The sequence below is a fragment of the Pseudoliparis swirei genome, chromosome 11 (genome assembly GCF_029220125.1).
Source record: "Pseudoliparis swirei isolate HS2019 ecotype Mariana Trench chromosome 11, NWPU_hadal_v1, whole genome shotgun sequence".
NCBI classification, from domain to species: Eukaryota; Metazoa; Chordata; class Actinopteri; order Perciformes; family Liparidae; genus Pseudoliparis; species Pseudoliparis swirei.
In genome coordinates this window covers 22,807,163-22,819,708 of record NC_079398.1, presented here as the reverse complement: position 1 = coordinate 22,819,708, position 12,546 = coordinate 22,807,163, and the positions used below count along the sequence as shown (strand labels likewise).

At 42.0% G+C, this 12,546-nt stretch overlaps 1 protein-coding gene and 1 long non-coding RNA gene across 2 annotated transcripts in view; both read left to right on the top strand.

Moving 5' to 3' along the window:
- Positions 1 to 1,137, top strand: part of dnaaf9 (dynein axonemal assembly factor 9) — a 39,444-nt gene extending 38,307 nt beyond the window's left edge. The window contains exon 38 of the mRNA XM_056425990.1: positions 1,119 to 1,137. The gene's annotated coding sequence lies outside the window, so the exon portion shown is untranslated. The remainder of the gene's footprint in view (positions 1 to 1,118) is intronic.
- Positions 1,138 to 8,536: 7,399 nt separating this feature from the next.
- LOC130201773 (uncharacterized) lies at positions 8,537 to 10,061 on the top strand. The gene is made up of 2 exons (XR_008833253.1): positions 8,537 to 9,358; positions 9,701 to 10,061. It is a non-coding gene; the product is annotated as an uncharacterized LOC130201773 (long non-coding RNA).
- The last annotated feature ends 2,485 nt before the right edge of the window (positions 10,062 to 12,546 follow it).

The window sequence follows — 12,546 nt, the reverse complement described above, 5'->3', positions numbered from 1 at the left end:
TCTTTCTATATGTATTAATTTAAAGCATAAGACCTCTGCACATGTTATCAAAATAAACTATTACAACCTAACAAGATCAACAGCAGCAGCGCATTGCACCCTGCTGGAGATCAGCGCAGCAATGAGCTCCTCTGAATCTCACGTGGACATGAGTCCTGATTTCTGCTATTTTTAGAGGATAAAAAGCTACATTCTGAGTCCATTCAAATATTTCTAACTTTGGTTTTAGTTTTAATAGGTATGTGTAAGGGTGAAAAAAAGAAAAGCGACCAAGTTTCAGAGTGCAGTATGACTGTTATGATCAAAGGTCTGACCCCCACCTGCAGATATAATAAAAGTTTGATCCGATCTCTGTTCTCTATTCTTAGTAAACAATGTTTTTAAAAGGCTGGGCTGCATTAAGAACATCGATAATGAAAGAACCCTGTGAGCATCCAACCCTCCGCTTCTTACAGCTGGATGCAGGTTTAAAACAGCATAATGTGGACAGATGGCCTCTGTAATAATGGATTGGTTACATGTTATAATTTTAAAGCATTGTGTAAAAAAACAAAACAAATGAATGTTAAATGTGGTGAGAATGTATTGTACTGTGTATATAGCTACAGGCTTATTATTGTAGAGTGAATCTGGATTCTTTCGCAAACAGTTTGGGTTTATTTCACATAAATAATCAGACCTTAAGTTTTCTATTTACACAATTTTACATCTTCACAATTTTAACCCTAACAAAAAAGATGATAGAAAGACGTAAAGTGACACAGAACAACCCACATAACTTAACACATTTTAACTAGATGCAAAACGACAAGGAGACAAAAAAGATATGCTCAATTTGTAATAAATGATACAAAGAGAATAATACAGACGCAAAACAACCACAACAAGCCATAAAACAACTAAAAACCACAATATTACCAAAAAGACATAAAACGACTACAAAATATCCCAAAACACAGAGTAGCCTGCCCTTTGACCTCCATCGTCCTGCCTCTCGGCAGCAGCAGGGGGGGGGGAGGGGTCACTGGTTCAGGCACTCGGCGGGCGCGTGCCGTCAGCCACACCTGGTGATGATTACCGGATCTTGACTTTTACTTTTTTGTTTGGTTACTTTTCAGCCGCGGGACCGAACCGACGCGGGGGCTCCTCGTCGTGGCCCGCGAGCCGAGTCACGGAAAGACGGAAAGACGGAAAGACCCCCGACGTGACGCGACGTGACGCGACCTGCGCGCGACGACAGAGAGGAGCCGGGGACTTCAGGGAGTCGACTGAGTGGCGGTAAGAAGAATAAGAAGAATATACACTTTTATTAATCCCCAAGGGGAAATTAGTTCTCTGCATTTAACCCATCCTTAGTTATTAAGGAGCAGGGCTGCGTGAAGCGCCAGAAGCAACTGGGGGGTTGCCTGCCTTGCAAGGACACACTTCGACTTAAACTAATGGGGGGATCGGATCCCACCACAACCGGTTGTTGCAGACGCCCTCTTACCCCACTGAGCTAAAGCCGCCCCAAACAGAGCCGCTGCTCGCCATGCTGGTGCCCTCCGCGTAACTCCTTCATGGTGCCCCCCGAGACAGGAAAGGGCCCCCACGACGAGCAGGGGGGTGGGCTCTGTCTTTTTGTATCTCTTTGTGGTCTTTTTGTGTCTTTTTGTATCTCTGGTCTTTTTGTGTCTCTGGTCTTTTTGTGTCTCTTTGTGGTCTTTTTTGTCTCTTTGTGGTCTTTTTGTGTCTCTTTGTGGTCTTTTTGTGTCTCTTTGTGGTCTTTTTTGTCTCTGGAGTGGGCGGAGTCTCAACAGTGGGCGGAGTCTCAACAGGGCAATTGCATAGTTACCATTGATCTGAAGGCCCTTTTGTACCATCTCATATCTGCATTGGGCATGCATCTTTACATTCCTAGGACCCCCATAAAATTAAAAATTAAAATTAAAACATGAATAGTAGGTAGTCGGCATATTCCACGATGGAGGCCTCCACGATCCATCAGGCAGATGGAGGTAGAGAGGAGGAGTGGGCGCTATGGGAGCGGCGGCACGGGTCATGGTGTCAGAACTGTTTTATTGTATTTGCACAACTCTTTCCCAAACTGACTTAATGAGTCAAACTACTGAAGCTACTTGTCATGCATGATGGCATGCAAGTCAGAGCTGTCTGCAGAGTGCATTGTGTGTGTGTGTGTGTGTGTGTGCGCACATGCAGAGAAATTGAGAGATTAAGACGGATGGAGAGAGAGAGATTCTCCTTTAATTAAACGGGACACACACACTGCACCAGAGGAGGGCCAATTTACTAAAGGGTGGAAATTAGGGAGAGTGGAAACAAGATTTAAGGAACAGCCTCCATTATGTAGTTTGAATCGCTTCGCAGTGTTTCCAGGTGGATATTTCCCAACTGTCAGTCATTTAGTCTTGGTATAGTATTAGTAAGAACTGCGGGGAAACCTGCAAACTACAACGTCTGCTGTTCACTCTCAGATCAATAATAACACTGAGAAAATACTCTTCATTTATTACATTATCTCGATGTATTGTTGTGCATATAGTCGCATATCAATCGCGTGGACATCTTTGCAAGTGTTTTGCCGCTGTTAGGTTGGAATAGTTTATTCTGTAGTCTTGAGCTTTAAATTAATACATATAGAAAGATATTATAATGGGAAATATTAGGGAGAATATTGATAGTTATTAATGTATGATGAAGCATAGGGGTACTGTTTACTCTATGCAAATGATTAATGTAAAGAGCAAGACGTTCATGAGAGTGACTGTTCGTTAGTATTTCAGATTGTCGAAGCAGGTTGAAGCCTGTGAAGTGACTTTAATGCAGATAATAACAGACGGGACTTTTATTGTGAAAATACTTGTTTAGCGACTTGACCGGAAGTGACGTTTTGACCCGGGGGTCGTGACGTTTGACCTCTCCATTGTTCTAGCGGGACTTTGAGCCAACAGGAAGGTGTTAGAGGCTGAACTACCTTTGAGAGGAGCTGATTGGCTGATTCTGGGACTAAGACTCTGTACTGGAGAAACATCGTTCTCTTTCGTCTTGACCCGGGTTCTTCCAGCTGGTTCCTGTTGAGCCCGGATCACCACGAAACCCACGATCCTGAGCCTCGATTGTTTGTTTACACTTCTTGCCATTAAATATCGTTAAACTTAATTCACGCTCATCCGGAGCCTGATGTCCATCATCTGCCAAGTGCCCGGTTTCAGTTTCTCTTATAATTGGAAACCACGAAGGGAGAGTTTCAGTTCCTCTTATACCCAGACGTGTTTCTGAAGTGCCAGGAGACGAGCGAGGAACACGGCGGAGCTCGGCGTACATGTGGATCGAGGAATCACGCGACTAAACTGCGTCACCGGGGCCAGGAGAACGCGTGCAAACAAGCAGCTCGGAAGCCCGAACAAACAGTGGCATGTGGCGTCTGAAAGAGACGCCGTGCCTCGCGATGCGGCGGAGCCTCGCATTTACATGTTTAGGGGCCTCTTGAGAATAAGAGAGGCAGAATAAGCGGCACCTCCAAAGATCAACAAGATCCCGAGCACAATGGCCACTGATGAGGCGACGGAAGCGCGGCATTCCCGTCGCCCGATGACAATTCAGAAGCGAGCTGTGATTGCTCGTCTGAATTACGGGAAGAAGTCCGAGCGCATCGCAAGAAACAGACCGACGATGTCGGAGCCGATAAGTAGCACGTTTATCTTTGTGCTCATCTTTAAAATCCATCAATGATACTATTCTGCTCCGACTTCTTTACGTTAGCTGCGCAGATAGCGAACAGCAGATCCATAAATATATAGACTCATGAATCCAGAGTTGAGTTTTAGGGTTTTAGGTATATATAAATATATAAATATTTATATATATATTTGCCATTTGGCTGCCACTATCATCCTGAGCTCCTCGTGGACTTGAGAGTGCATCCGTGTAGTTTTGTTCCGGTGGGAGTCGAGCTGCTATCTCTGACGCCGTTAACGCCGCGCTCGCCGCGTTGACCTCCACCCGGGAGAATACACCATGACCCTGTCGGCACCGTACAGTTCACATTCAGAACACGTCTATATGCAATGGTATCTTGAAACCTTTTATTTTCATTTTTTTACTTTGTTCATTGTTATTATGATGTCATCGAGTCCCGTCCAATGCTGTTATATTTCCAGGGAAATATTAAATATTGAAGAAAAATGCACATAGTGATACCATTTATTAAATAGAACAACATAGAATGAAAGATAAATCCCAAATGAAGGAATACAAATGGAAAAAAATAAGCTATGTTATTAAGGTAATATAAAAATAATTTTAAAAATACTTTCAGAGGCAGCTGTAAGCAGGGCTGATTACTTTTTCCTTTTTTACAGAAGAGCTGGATTTTCTCTTGATATGGTTTAAAATCGATTCCATACTTTATTTAAAGTCTTCCAGTATAATCAGTATTTTATTTTCTGTAACGTGTGCAGAAATGTTGATATGTAATCATAAAGAGGACTACTAATACGTGTATCCTCAGGGGCTAAAACACAATGTAATTGCATTTAAACTAAGACAACCCCTGACTGACAGTCATGATGTCTCCTCTTCATTCGGACCGAGAGGAGAAATCAAGCTACTGAATAAGCTGAATGCGTGCAATCATGACCGGACTTTGTCTTTGCATGCGCAGCAATTCATTGACTAAGAGGATCTGCAGACTGAATCAGGCATACAAGAATTATTCAACGACCGTTTCGGAAAAGATTTCTACTGAAAGGACAATATAGGCCTGGATTGTTGGAGTAACCCAGCAACAGAAATTGGAGGCACATAAAAAAAAAAACATGTTATAAAACTAATCATGCAAGTTTCACAAAATGTACCTTGGAAAAACTGTTTTTCAAAACTCTCAGTCGGGCGTCATTCATTAGCTTACCCAAGGTCTTGAATATATTCACTATTTGTCGATATAAAGCAACAAATACGTAAGCGAGTTCAGAATAGGCCTTTTGTGTTTCTTTGAGCTCCTCTTACCTTCTCTGAATCCACTCGTCCGTCTTATATAAGCGCGTCGGCGGTGCGTTCATGGACGCGTGGGGATTTGGGCCCCAGTGTGAATTGTTTGCGAAGCGTCCTTCATTCTTGGCTGTCTGGCGGGACCGCCGCGGAATCAAGTGGCTCCTGGTGAAGACGTTCATCAGCCGGCTCGGACACAGCGACCCGCTTTGAGCGGCGCTCTGTCCGTCACGCCGAATACATACAAACCGGGAGCCCGTGGAGGTCAACACAAGGTCGCAAGTCAGAGGAAATACAGGGGGGAACAAACGGACGAATCGGGCACGTTTGATCTCTCAAATGTTTCTTTCGGGCGTGTTTTTGCCCAAGCAAAAGTGCAGAGATGCAAATGTTGTCAGTGCACAAAGACATGAGAAGACTTGGTGTTTTCACTCGATAGATGACTCCAAAAACAAATCACTGTGACGGCACGAGCTGATCCTTTTGGATCTTTCTACGGTAAGACGCCGTCTTTTTTTTACGTAACCAATGAACAGAAGTTTCCGTATTTGGAATGTGTCGGAGTGACGTAGAGACGCTGTATACGTCTTTTGTCTGTCGATCACAGTAAGCCCCTCCCCCCCCCCCCCCCCCAAAAAAAGCATTCTTCATGCTGCATTGAAGAAGACTTGGAACTAGAGCTTGAGAAGTCATCAGGGAAGTTGAGTCATTTTCTCACAGACTTCTATAGAACCAGGAGAGTCGCCCCCTGGTGGACAGTTGAGAGAATGCACGTTTAGAGACACTTCCCCATTGACTTCACTCTTCAGAAGCGGAGGTTGCCGTCTGATATGAATGGAGGTTGCGTTGAGATAAATTATGATGCTTTGAAACAGAACATTTATCTTCTGGCCAAATGTAAATTATAACGCCGTAAAATATCATCTTCTAAAGTGTATTTCTTGGAATGAAACTTGAATAGATCTCGTTGTTTGAAGGAGATGTTTTCACAATAATATACAATATACTTTAGAGAGGGAACTACAATCGCATCTCGCGACTTCCTGCTTTTTCCCTATTGTTCATTATTGTAAACTGCAACTTTTGACAGTCAGACAAAAGACTTTTGAACACTTGAACTCTGGGGAAACAGAGATGGACGTTTTTCCATGTAGAAAATTATGAATCGAGAACAAATTTACAGACTTATCAAGGACAATAATCACTGGTTTGCAGCGCTGAATTAAATGTTACATGGACACCTTACTGACATGAACGTGATCGCATTAGACTTCAGTAGTACTCCAACACTGCACAGAATGCCACTTAAGTATGTAATTGTAAAAAACCGATGTGTGGATAACCACGATGTAAATACTGGCTTACGATCTACCGGCACGCTGATACACCATCTGGGTCTCCAGTCAGTGTGTGTGTGCGGGAGGGAGTGAGAGTGTGTGTTGGTTTGTTTGATTTATCTGCGTGTGGTTTCATGACGGACGCATTTTGTTTTTCTCCTCGGCGAGCGGCGCTCGGCCAGCATCTGAAGATCGGACAATGTGAGGCAGGAGGCCAGGAGGAGAGGAGGAGAGGAAACCCCACCCGATGTTTGTCCACTCGCCGTTCCTCCGCTGTCTTCCTGTTCGCAGCAACAATACAACAAGTCGCCCTGTACGGTTTATTGTGGAGTTTCTTTTAGAGAAAAAAATATATTAAAAGCATAAAGTAGGAGCCTGGAGTCTTGGCTGATAGACATCAGGACGTTATCATTTTCTCCAGGAGATGGGGAGTGATTTCTAAATTAATTCCTTGGATACACATCAGGTGAGCGGCACGTGCAGAATTATTACCAGTGTTGTTAGATTAATTTCCATGACTATTAATCTTTAATTTTGACCTTTTGGTAAGGATGGAGGGACAAACCCGACCGCTTCCTGCTGTCCACGGTGTCTGAGGTGGAATCGTGTTCAAAATGAATGTAGTCCTGACTTAATTCGTGCAGTATTGGACAAATATCTCGCCATAAGAACGGGCTCGGTGGCAATTTAAATGAAGTTCTAAGCAGATGAACGTATGAAGCGTTGCACTCGTGCATCGGTCGGATCCGTGTGGCTGGTTTGATCGTTTCATTCCCTAAGAAATTTAGAAAGTGTCCGAGTCAGCATTGCTTCCCCGTAAGGACTTTTGGAAATGTAACGACAATAAACATTTCCTGTGGAGTGGTGTCTCTGTGTCCTGTGTGTGTGTGTGTGTGTCTGAAGAGGAAAAACTGGAGGTCAAAGGTCACCATCTCCAATTCAATGCTGCTTGTTGCTCTGCACCTTTATCTGAGATCAGACTCACTGCCTCACTGAGACTACCACTCTGTGTCTTACTATTATTAAATTCATCTAGACCGAACTCTTCCACTCATTTTCTTTGACAAATAAGTGAGATAGAAGATGAACAAGAATAGAAGTGACATATGTTGATGAACTGACCTGTTTGGAGCCTCTGCAGCTTCCAGCAGAGGGCAGTGTGTCTGTTTCTGTCTCGCTGGACCACATTTATCCTGTTGCTTGTGATGATATTCAAGATATTTGTGCTTTCAAATCCGTTGTCATCCGTTGTCTATGTAGCATCAGAGAGACAATAATCCCCTTCTATAATTTGTCATTTAATAACTTTGATCTGCGCCATGTGTGATGTGAGTGTGTGTATGTGTGAGTGTGTTTGTATGTGTGTGTGTGAGCAAGGCGGCGGCGAAAAGAAATGCGTGTGCTCAGTCAGCCTTCCCACGTTTAGATGAGGGCAGAAACTTCCCCGGCACGCTCACGGCGCTGGACTTCCACCGACTCACATCCCGGGTCGTCGCGTCGAGCCGGTTTCACGCCGAGCGAGTGGGAGGGATTCGCGGCGCCACGTCGGCGTGTTCAATTCTGTCAAACTCGTGGCAGACATTCTTTAAAAACATGCCAAACATACAAGTTAACCAACACTTGCACTGAAGGACCAGGAGGACTCAACTGTAGCATTATTTTTGTTTTAGCCAATTACTGTTTTGGCACAGAAGTGAGAAACGTTGAAACATTTGAAAGGTTGGTTTCAAAAAACTAAACATTTTGGATGAGAAATTCGTAGGAAATAAAAACGGAACAATTTCCGATTGATTTAGCGTTGCGAAATGAAGAGATAAACCCCACCAGTAACGCAGGGTTTAGTTTAATTTAGTTTAGTTTATTTCGATCAGCAAAATATACAAAAATCAAAATTCAACAAAAGAAGAAAGTGGCGGACCGAAAGGGTCGAGGCTGAAGCTGTCGAGCTTATAAGAGCCCTAACCTATGATTTCACGAACAAAACTTATTCCAGAGAACCATATATATATATATATATATATATATATATATATATATATATATATATATATATACCTATACACTACCGTTCAAAAGTTTGGGGTCACTTAGAAATGTCTTTATTTTTCAAAGAAAAGCACTGTTTTTTCAATAAAGATAACATTAATCAAAAATACACACTATACATTGTTAATGTGGTAAATGACTATTCTAGGTGGAAACGTCTGGTTTCTAATGAAATATCTCCAGAGGTGTATAGAGGCCCATTTCCATCAACTATCACTCCAGTGTTCTAATGCAGGGTGTCCGCGGGTCCTTAAAAAGTCTTAAAAAGTCTTAAATTGCTTTTCCTAAAAATAAGGCCTTAAAAAGTCTTAAATTGTCTTAAATTCAGATTGGCTTGGTCTTAAATTTTTTGGGTGTCATGTCATTACGAATATGAGGCAATCTGTTCCGCCAGGTCCGTATTTTGCTCCGGTCGCTCTGCGGTGTTTCTGGTGTCACCGGGGCCACGCCCCTTCTCTTAAAGGGGCCCCGCGTATTCGGTCCCATCCCCTACAACGTGAAGCATCGGCTAGTTTAGAAAACATGGGGGGGGATGCAAGTTCAACAAAAAATGGCTAGAAAAGAACGAGTGTTTCTGGTCACGGTCGGTGAAATGCTTCTGAAGCTGCGTTATGTCGGGAGACTTTCCAGCGGTGGAATCTCACGAGCAGAGCAAGAAGCACAGAGACTAGCGAAGGCCGCCCGCGGGGCTAGCTGCTGCTCCGCCGCGAGCTCCTGCTCCGCCGCTAGCTGCTGCTCTGCCGCCCGCAACGACGTCAACTACAACGCTGGAGGTCACCGGAGGAAATCCAGCGCCGTGCAACAAAGAGCTCATCACCGAAGACCAACGCTGCAGTGCGTTCTTCATTCTGTTCCACGAGACTCTGGACCAGACCACCGCGAGCAGACAGCTGGACTTCATGTGCTCTTGGTGAAATGACCACGTCCCGTCAGGATCCTGTGGAGCTCATGGGCCATGACACCAGGACCTACTTCAGCACCTCAAAGTAAGTCTAACATAAATATATGTATTAACTCACTCATGTATATGAGTATGTGTTTCATATAGTTAAGCTTTACTCATGTGTCAAGTTAATAACAGCTATGGATAGGCGCACTACACATGAATTAGACTAATTAAAAATAGTTTTAGAATGGTAGTAGAGTGTTTACCTGTCAATATGTCTAAATAGTATACACTAGGCTCAAGGGATGGCTCACGTTGCTTAATTTGTAAAAATAGTTTTCATTCATATTGATCCAGTCTGACATTAATCTGAAGTGGTGTCATAAGAGATGTGGTGACTGTTGTTTGGCTAATGTCTGCCTTTTTTCTTTCTTTTTTCCAGGAGAATGGACCAAATGTCAACTGGAAGTTTTTATATTAATACAGTTTGAAAAGGATTGTTTTCCTAGTATATTCACAAAAGCTCAGGAGTAGACGTATGAACCTGTGCACAAACATCCATCACATAGAGACATGAGAACTCACACTCACTCACCCACACACACATACATTCTATTATGTAAATGTATTTGCATTTTAAAAGAAGCTGGAAATGTTATTTATGTTATTTTATAGATTGTTTTTGTTCAAAAGGAACTATGTTGCACGTATTTTAAAAATATATTTACTTAATTTTATAGACATTTGTTCATGGGACCTAAATGTTCTGAAAATGTATTAATAAATATAATTTACAACAGCAATGACATTTGTGTTATCCTTTTGCATTACACCATACTGTTAATTTTGAACAGACATCAGTGTGTTTACTTTGAATTAATTAATTTAGATTCATGTATATTTCCATCGTAAATTAGGTCTTAAATTTTATTTAGACGTCTTAAAAAGTTAAATTTCACTGGTTTATTCCTGTAGACACCCTGTAATGGTACATTGTGTTTGCTAATCGCCTTAGAAGACTAATGTCTGATTAGAAAACCCTTGTGCAATTATGTTAGCACAGCTGAAAACAGTTATGCTGGTGATATAAGCGATACAACTGGCCTTCCTTTGAGCTTGAAGTTTGAAGAACAAAATTAATACTTCAAATATTAATCATTATTTCTAACCTTGTCAATGTCTTGACTATATTTTCTATTCAATTTTCAATTCATTTGATAAATAAAAGTGAGTTTTCATGGAAGACACAAAATTGTCTGGATGACCCCAAACTTTTGAACGGTAGTGTACATATATATATATTAGGGCTGTCAGCGTTAACGCGTTAATCTATGCGATTAATTTGGCCGCGTTAACGCACTAAAATATTTTAACGCAATTAACGCAAGTTTTTTTTTTTTTTTTTTTAAACCGCGGCAGTACGGTTTGACACTGTTTCCGTTTTTAAAACAATCATTTCTCCGCGAAAATAAGGAGCAGAAATCAGTTTAACTCGTGGATGAATCAGTCGGGTTTCCTCCTGCTCCTCCTTCCTCCCGTCTCCCCCTCTGATACACAGAGGAACGGAGGGGCGACGTGTCGGGTGACGCGGCGCGGAAAGAACGCGACACACGAAACCTTCAACGTGATTGGTCAATCCGTTTGTCTGTCAACATTTCGGGGGAAAAAAAACCAATGAACACTCAGTAAATCACAAAGGACCTCCCACCTCACAGGTTAGGCTCATTTAGCAGCCTGTCAGTCAGAGAACCAGAGGACACGGCGCGAGGACAATGAGCCTTATTTCAGAGCTGAGATTGTTCTGGAATGTTTGATGTAGAACACGTGGGGGTGTGTCACATGCAAAAGACTTTAAACGGTGAATTTAATTTATTTTGTAAAATGTATAAAATGCCCCCAGCCTCCAGAGGGTCAACGTGACATATTTGAATGTCAGTCAGTTACCAAGGCCACTGGTTCTGCTGTGTTCAATGTTAAAGATGACAGGACCAATGGGGTCTCAATATATTATTTTTTTTTACTAATCTGATGTTTCACTGAAAAAACAATTTATCATCCACGATATTAAATACCTCGCTGGCACTTTATATGTAGGAGCCTCTTTGAAAACACAGCTCTGTGTGAAGTTTTGTCTTTAAAAAGAAGGGAAACACTTTTAACCCTTGTGTTGCCTTTGGGTCATTTTGACCCGATTCAATGTTTCACCTCCTGTTACCTTTATATTTACTAACATATTTTACCCTTTGGGTTCAATTTGACGCCAGCAATTAAAACCTCCAGAAAATTATTAGAATTAATATTGTTTTCCAAGTTTAAGTGTGAGGCACTTTATGTTTGTTTGTTGACTACCGAAAGAACACCGACATTAAACATTGAATGGGGTCAAATTAACCCGAAGGCGGCAGGAGGGTGTAATATTGATTCGGGTCAAAATGACCCGGAGGCAACACAAGGGTTAAACAGTGAATTTAATTTATTTTGTAAAATGTATAAAATGCCCCCAGTCTCCAGAGGGTTAACAGGACATATTTGAATGTCAGTCAGTTATCAAGGCCACTGGTTCTGCTGTGTTCAATGTTAAAGATGACAGGACCAATGGGGTCTCAATATACTTTTTTTTTTTTACTAATCTGATGTTTCACTGAAGAAACAATTTATCATCCACGATATTAAATACATCGCTGGCACTGTATATGTAGGAGCCTCTTTGAAAACACAGCTCTGTGTGAAGTTTTGTCTTTAAAAAGAATGAACTTTTAACTTTTAACTTTTAATTGCGATTAATCGCGATTAATCGCGATTAATTAATCGCAATTTCAAAAGGTGCGATTAATTAGTTAATTTTTTTTAATCGATTGACAGCCCTAATATATATATATACATACACATATATACATATTCACACACATACATAAATACACACACATACACACACATATACACACACATACATATTTACATAAAACAATAAACAAAACAAAAAAACTAGTCCCCATCAAGCGTTACTTATGATGCGTCATCAATGCTGTTACATCTGTACTTCTCCAGGTTACATTTGTTGATCGGGTTAGCCTTGAAACCGGGTGAAGTGGCCAATTCGTAATGATGTTTTTGGCGAGATTGCGTGTCGAAATGCGCCGCGGTGCGAGAACGTTTCCTGTTTCCTGAGTGTTTGTCGCTGTGACTTCAGGACAAGGGAAGGTCAAAAAGCTCCAAACCGCCTTCTCCTGCCAGCGGTGAACCGACACGGCCGAGCCCGACGTCTACGTGTGTTTGTGCGTCGAGCGT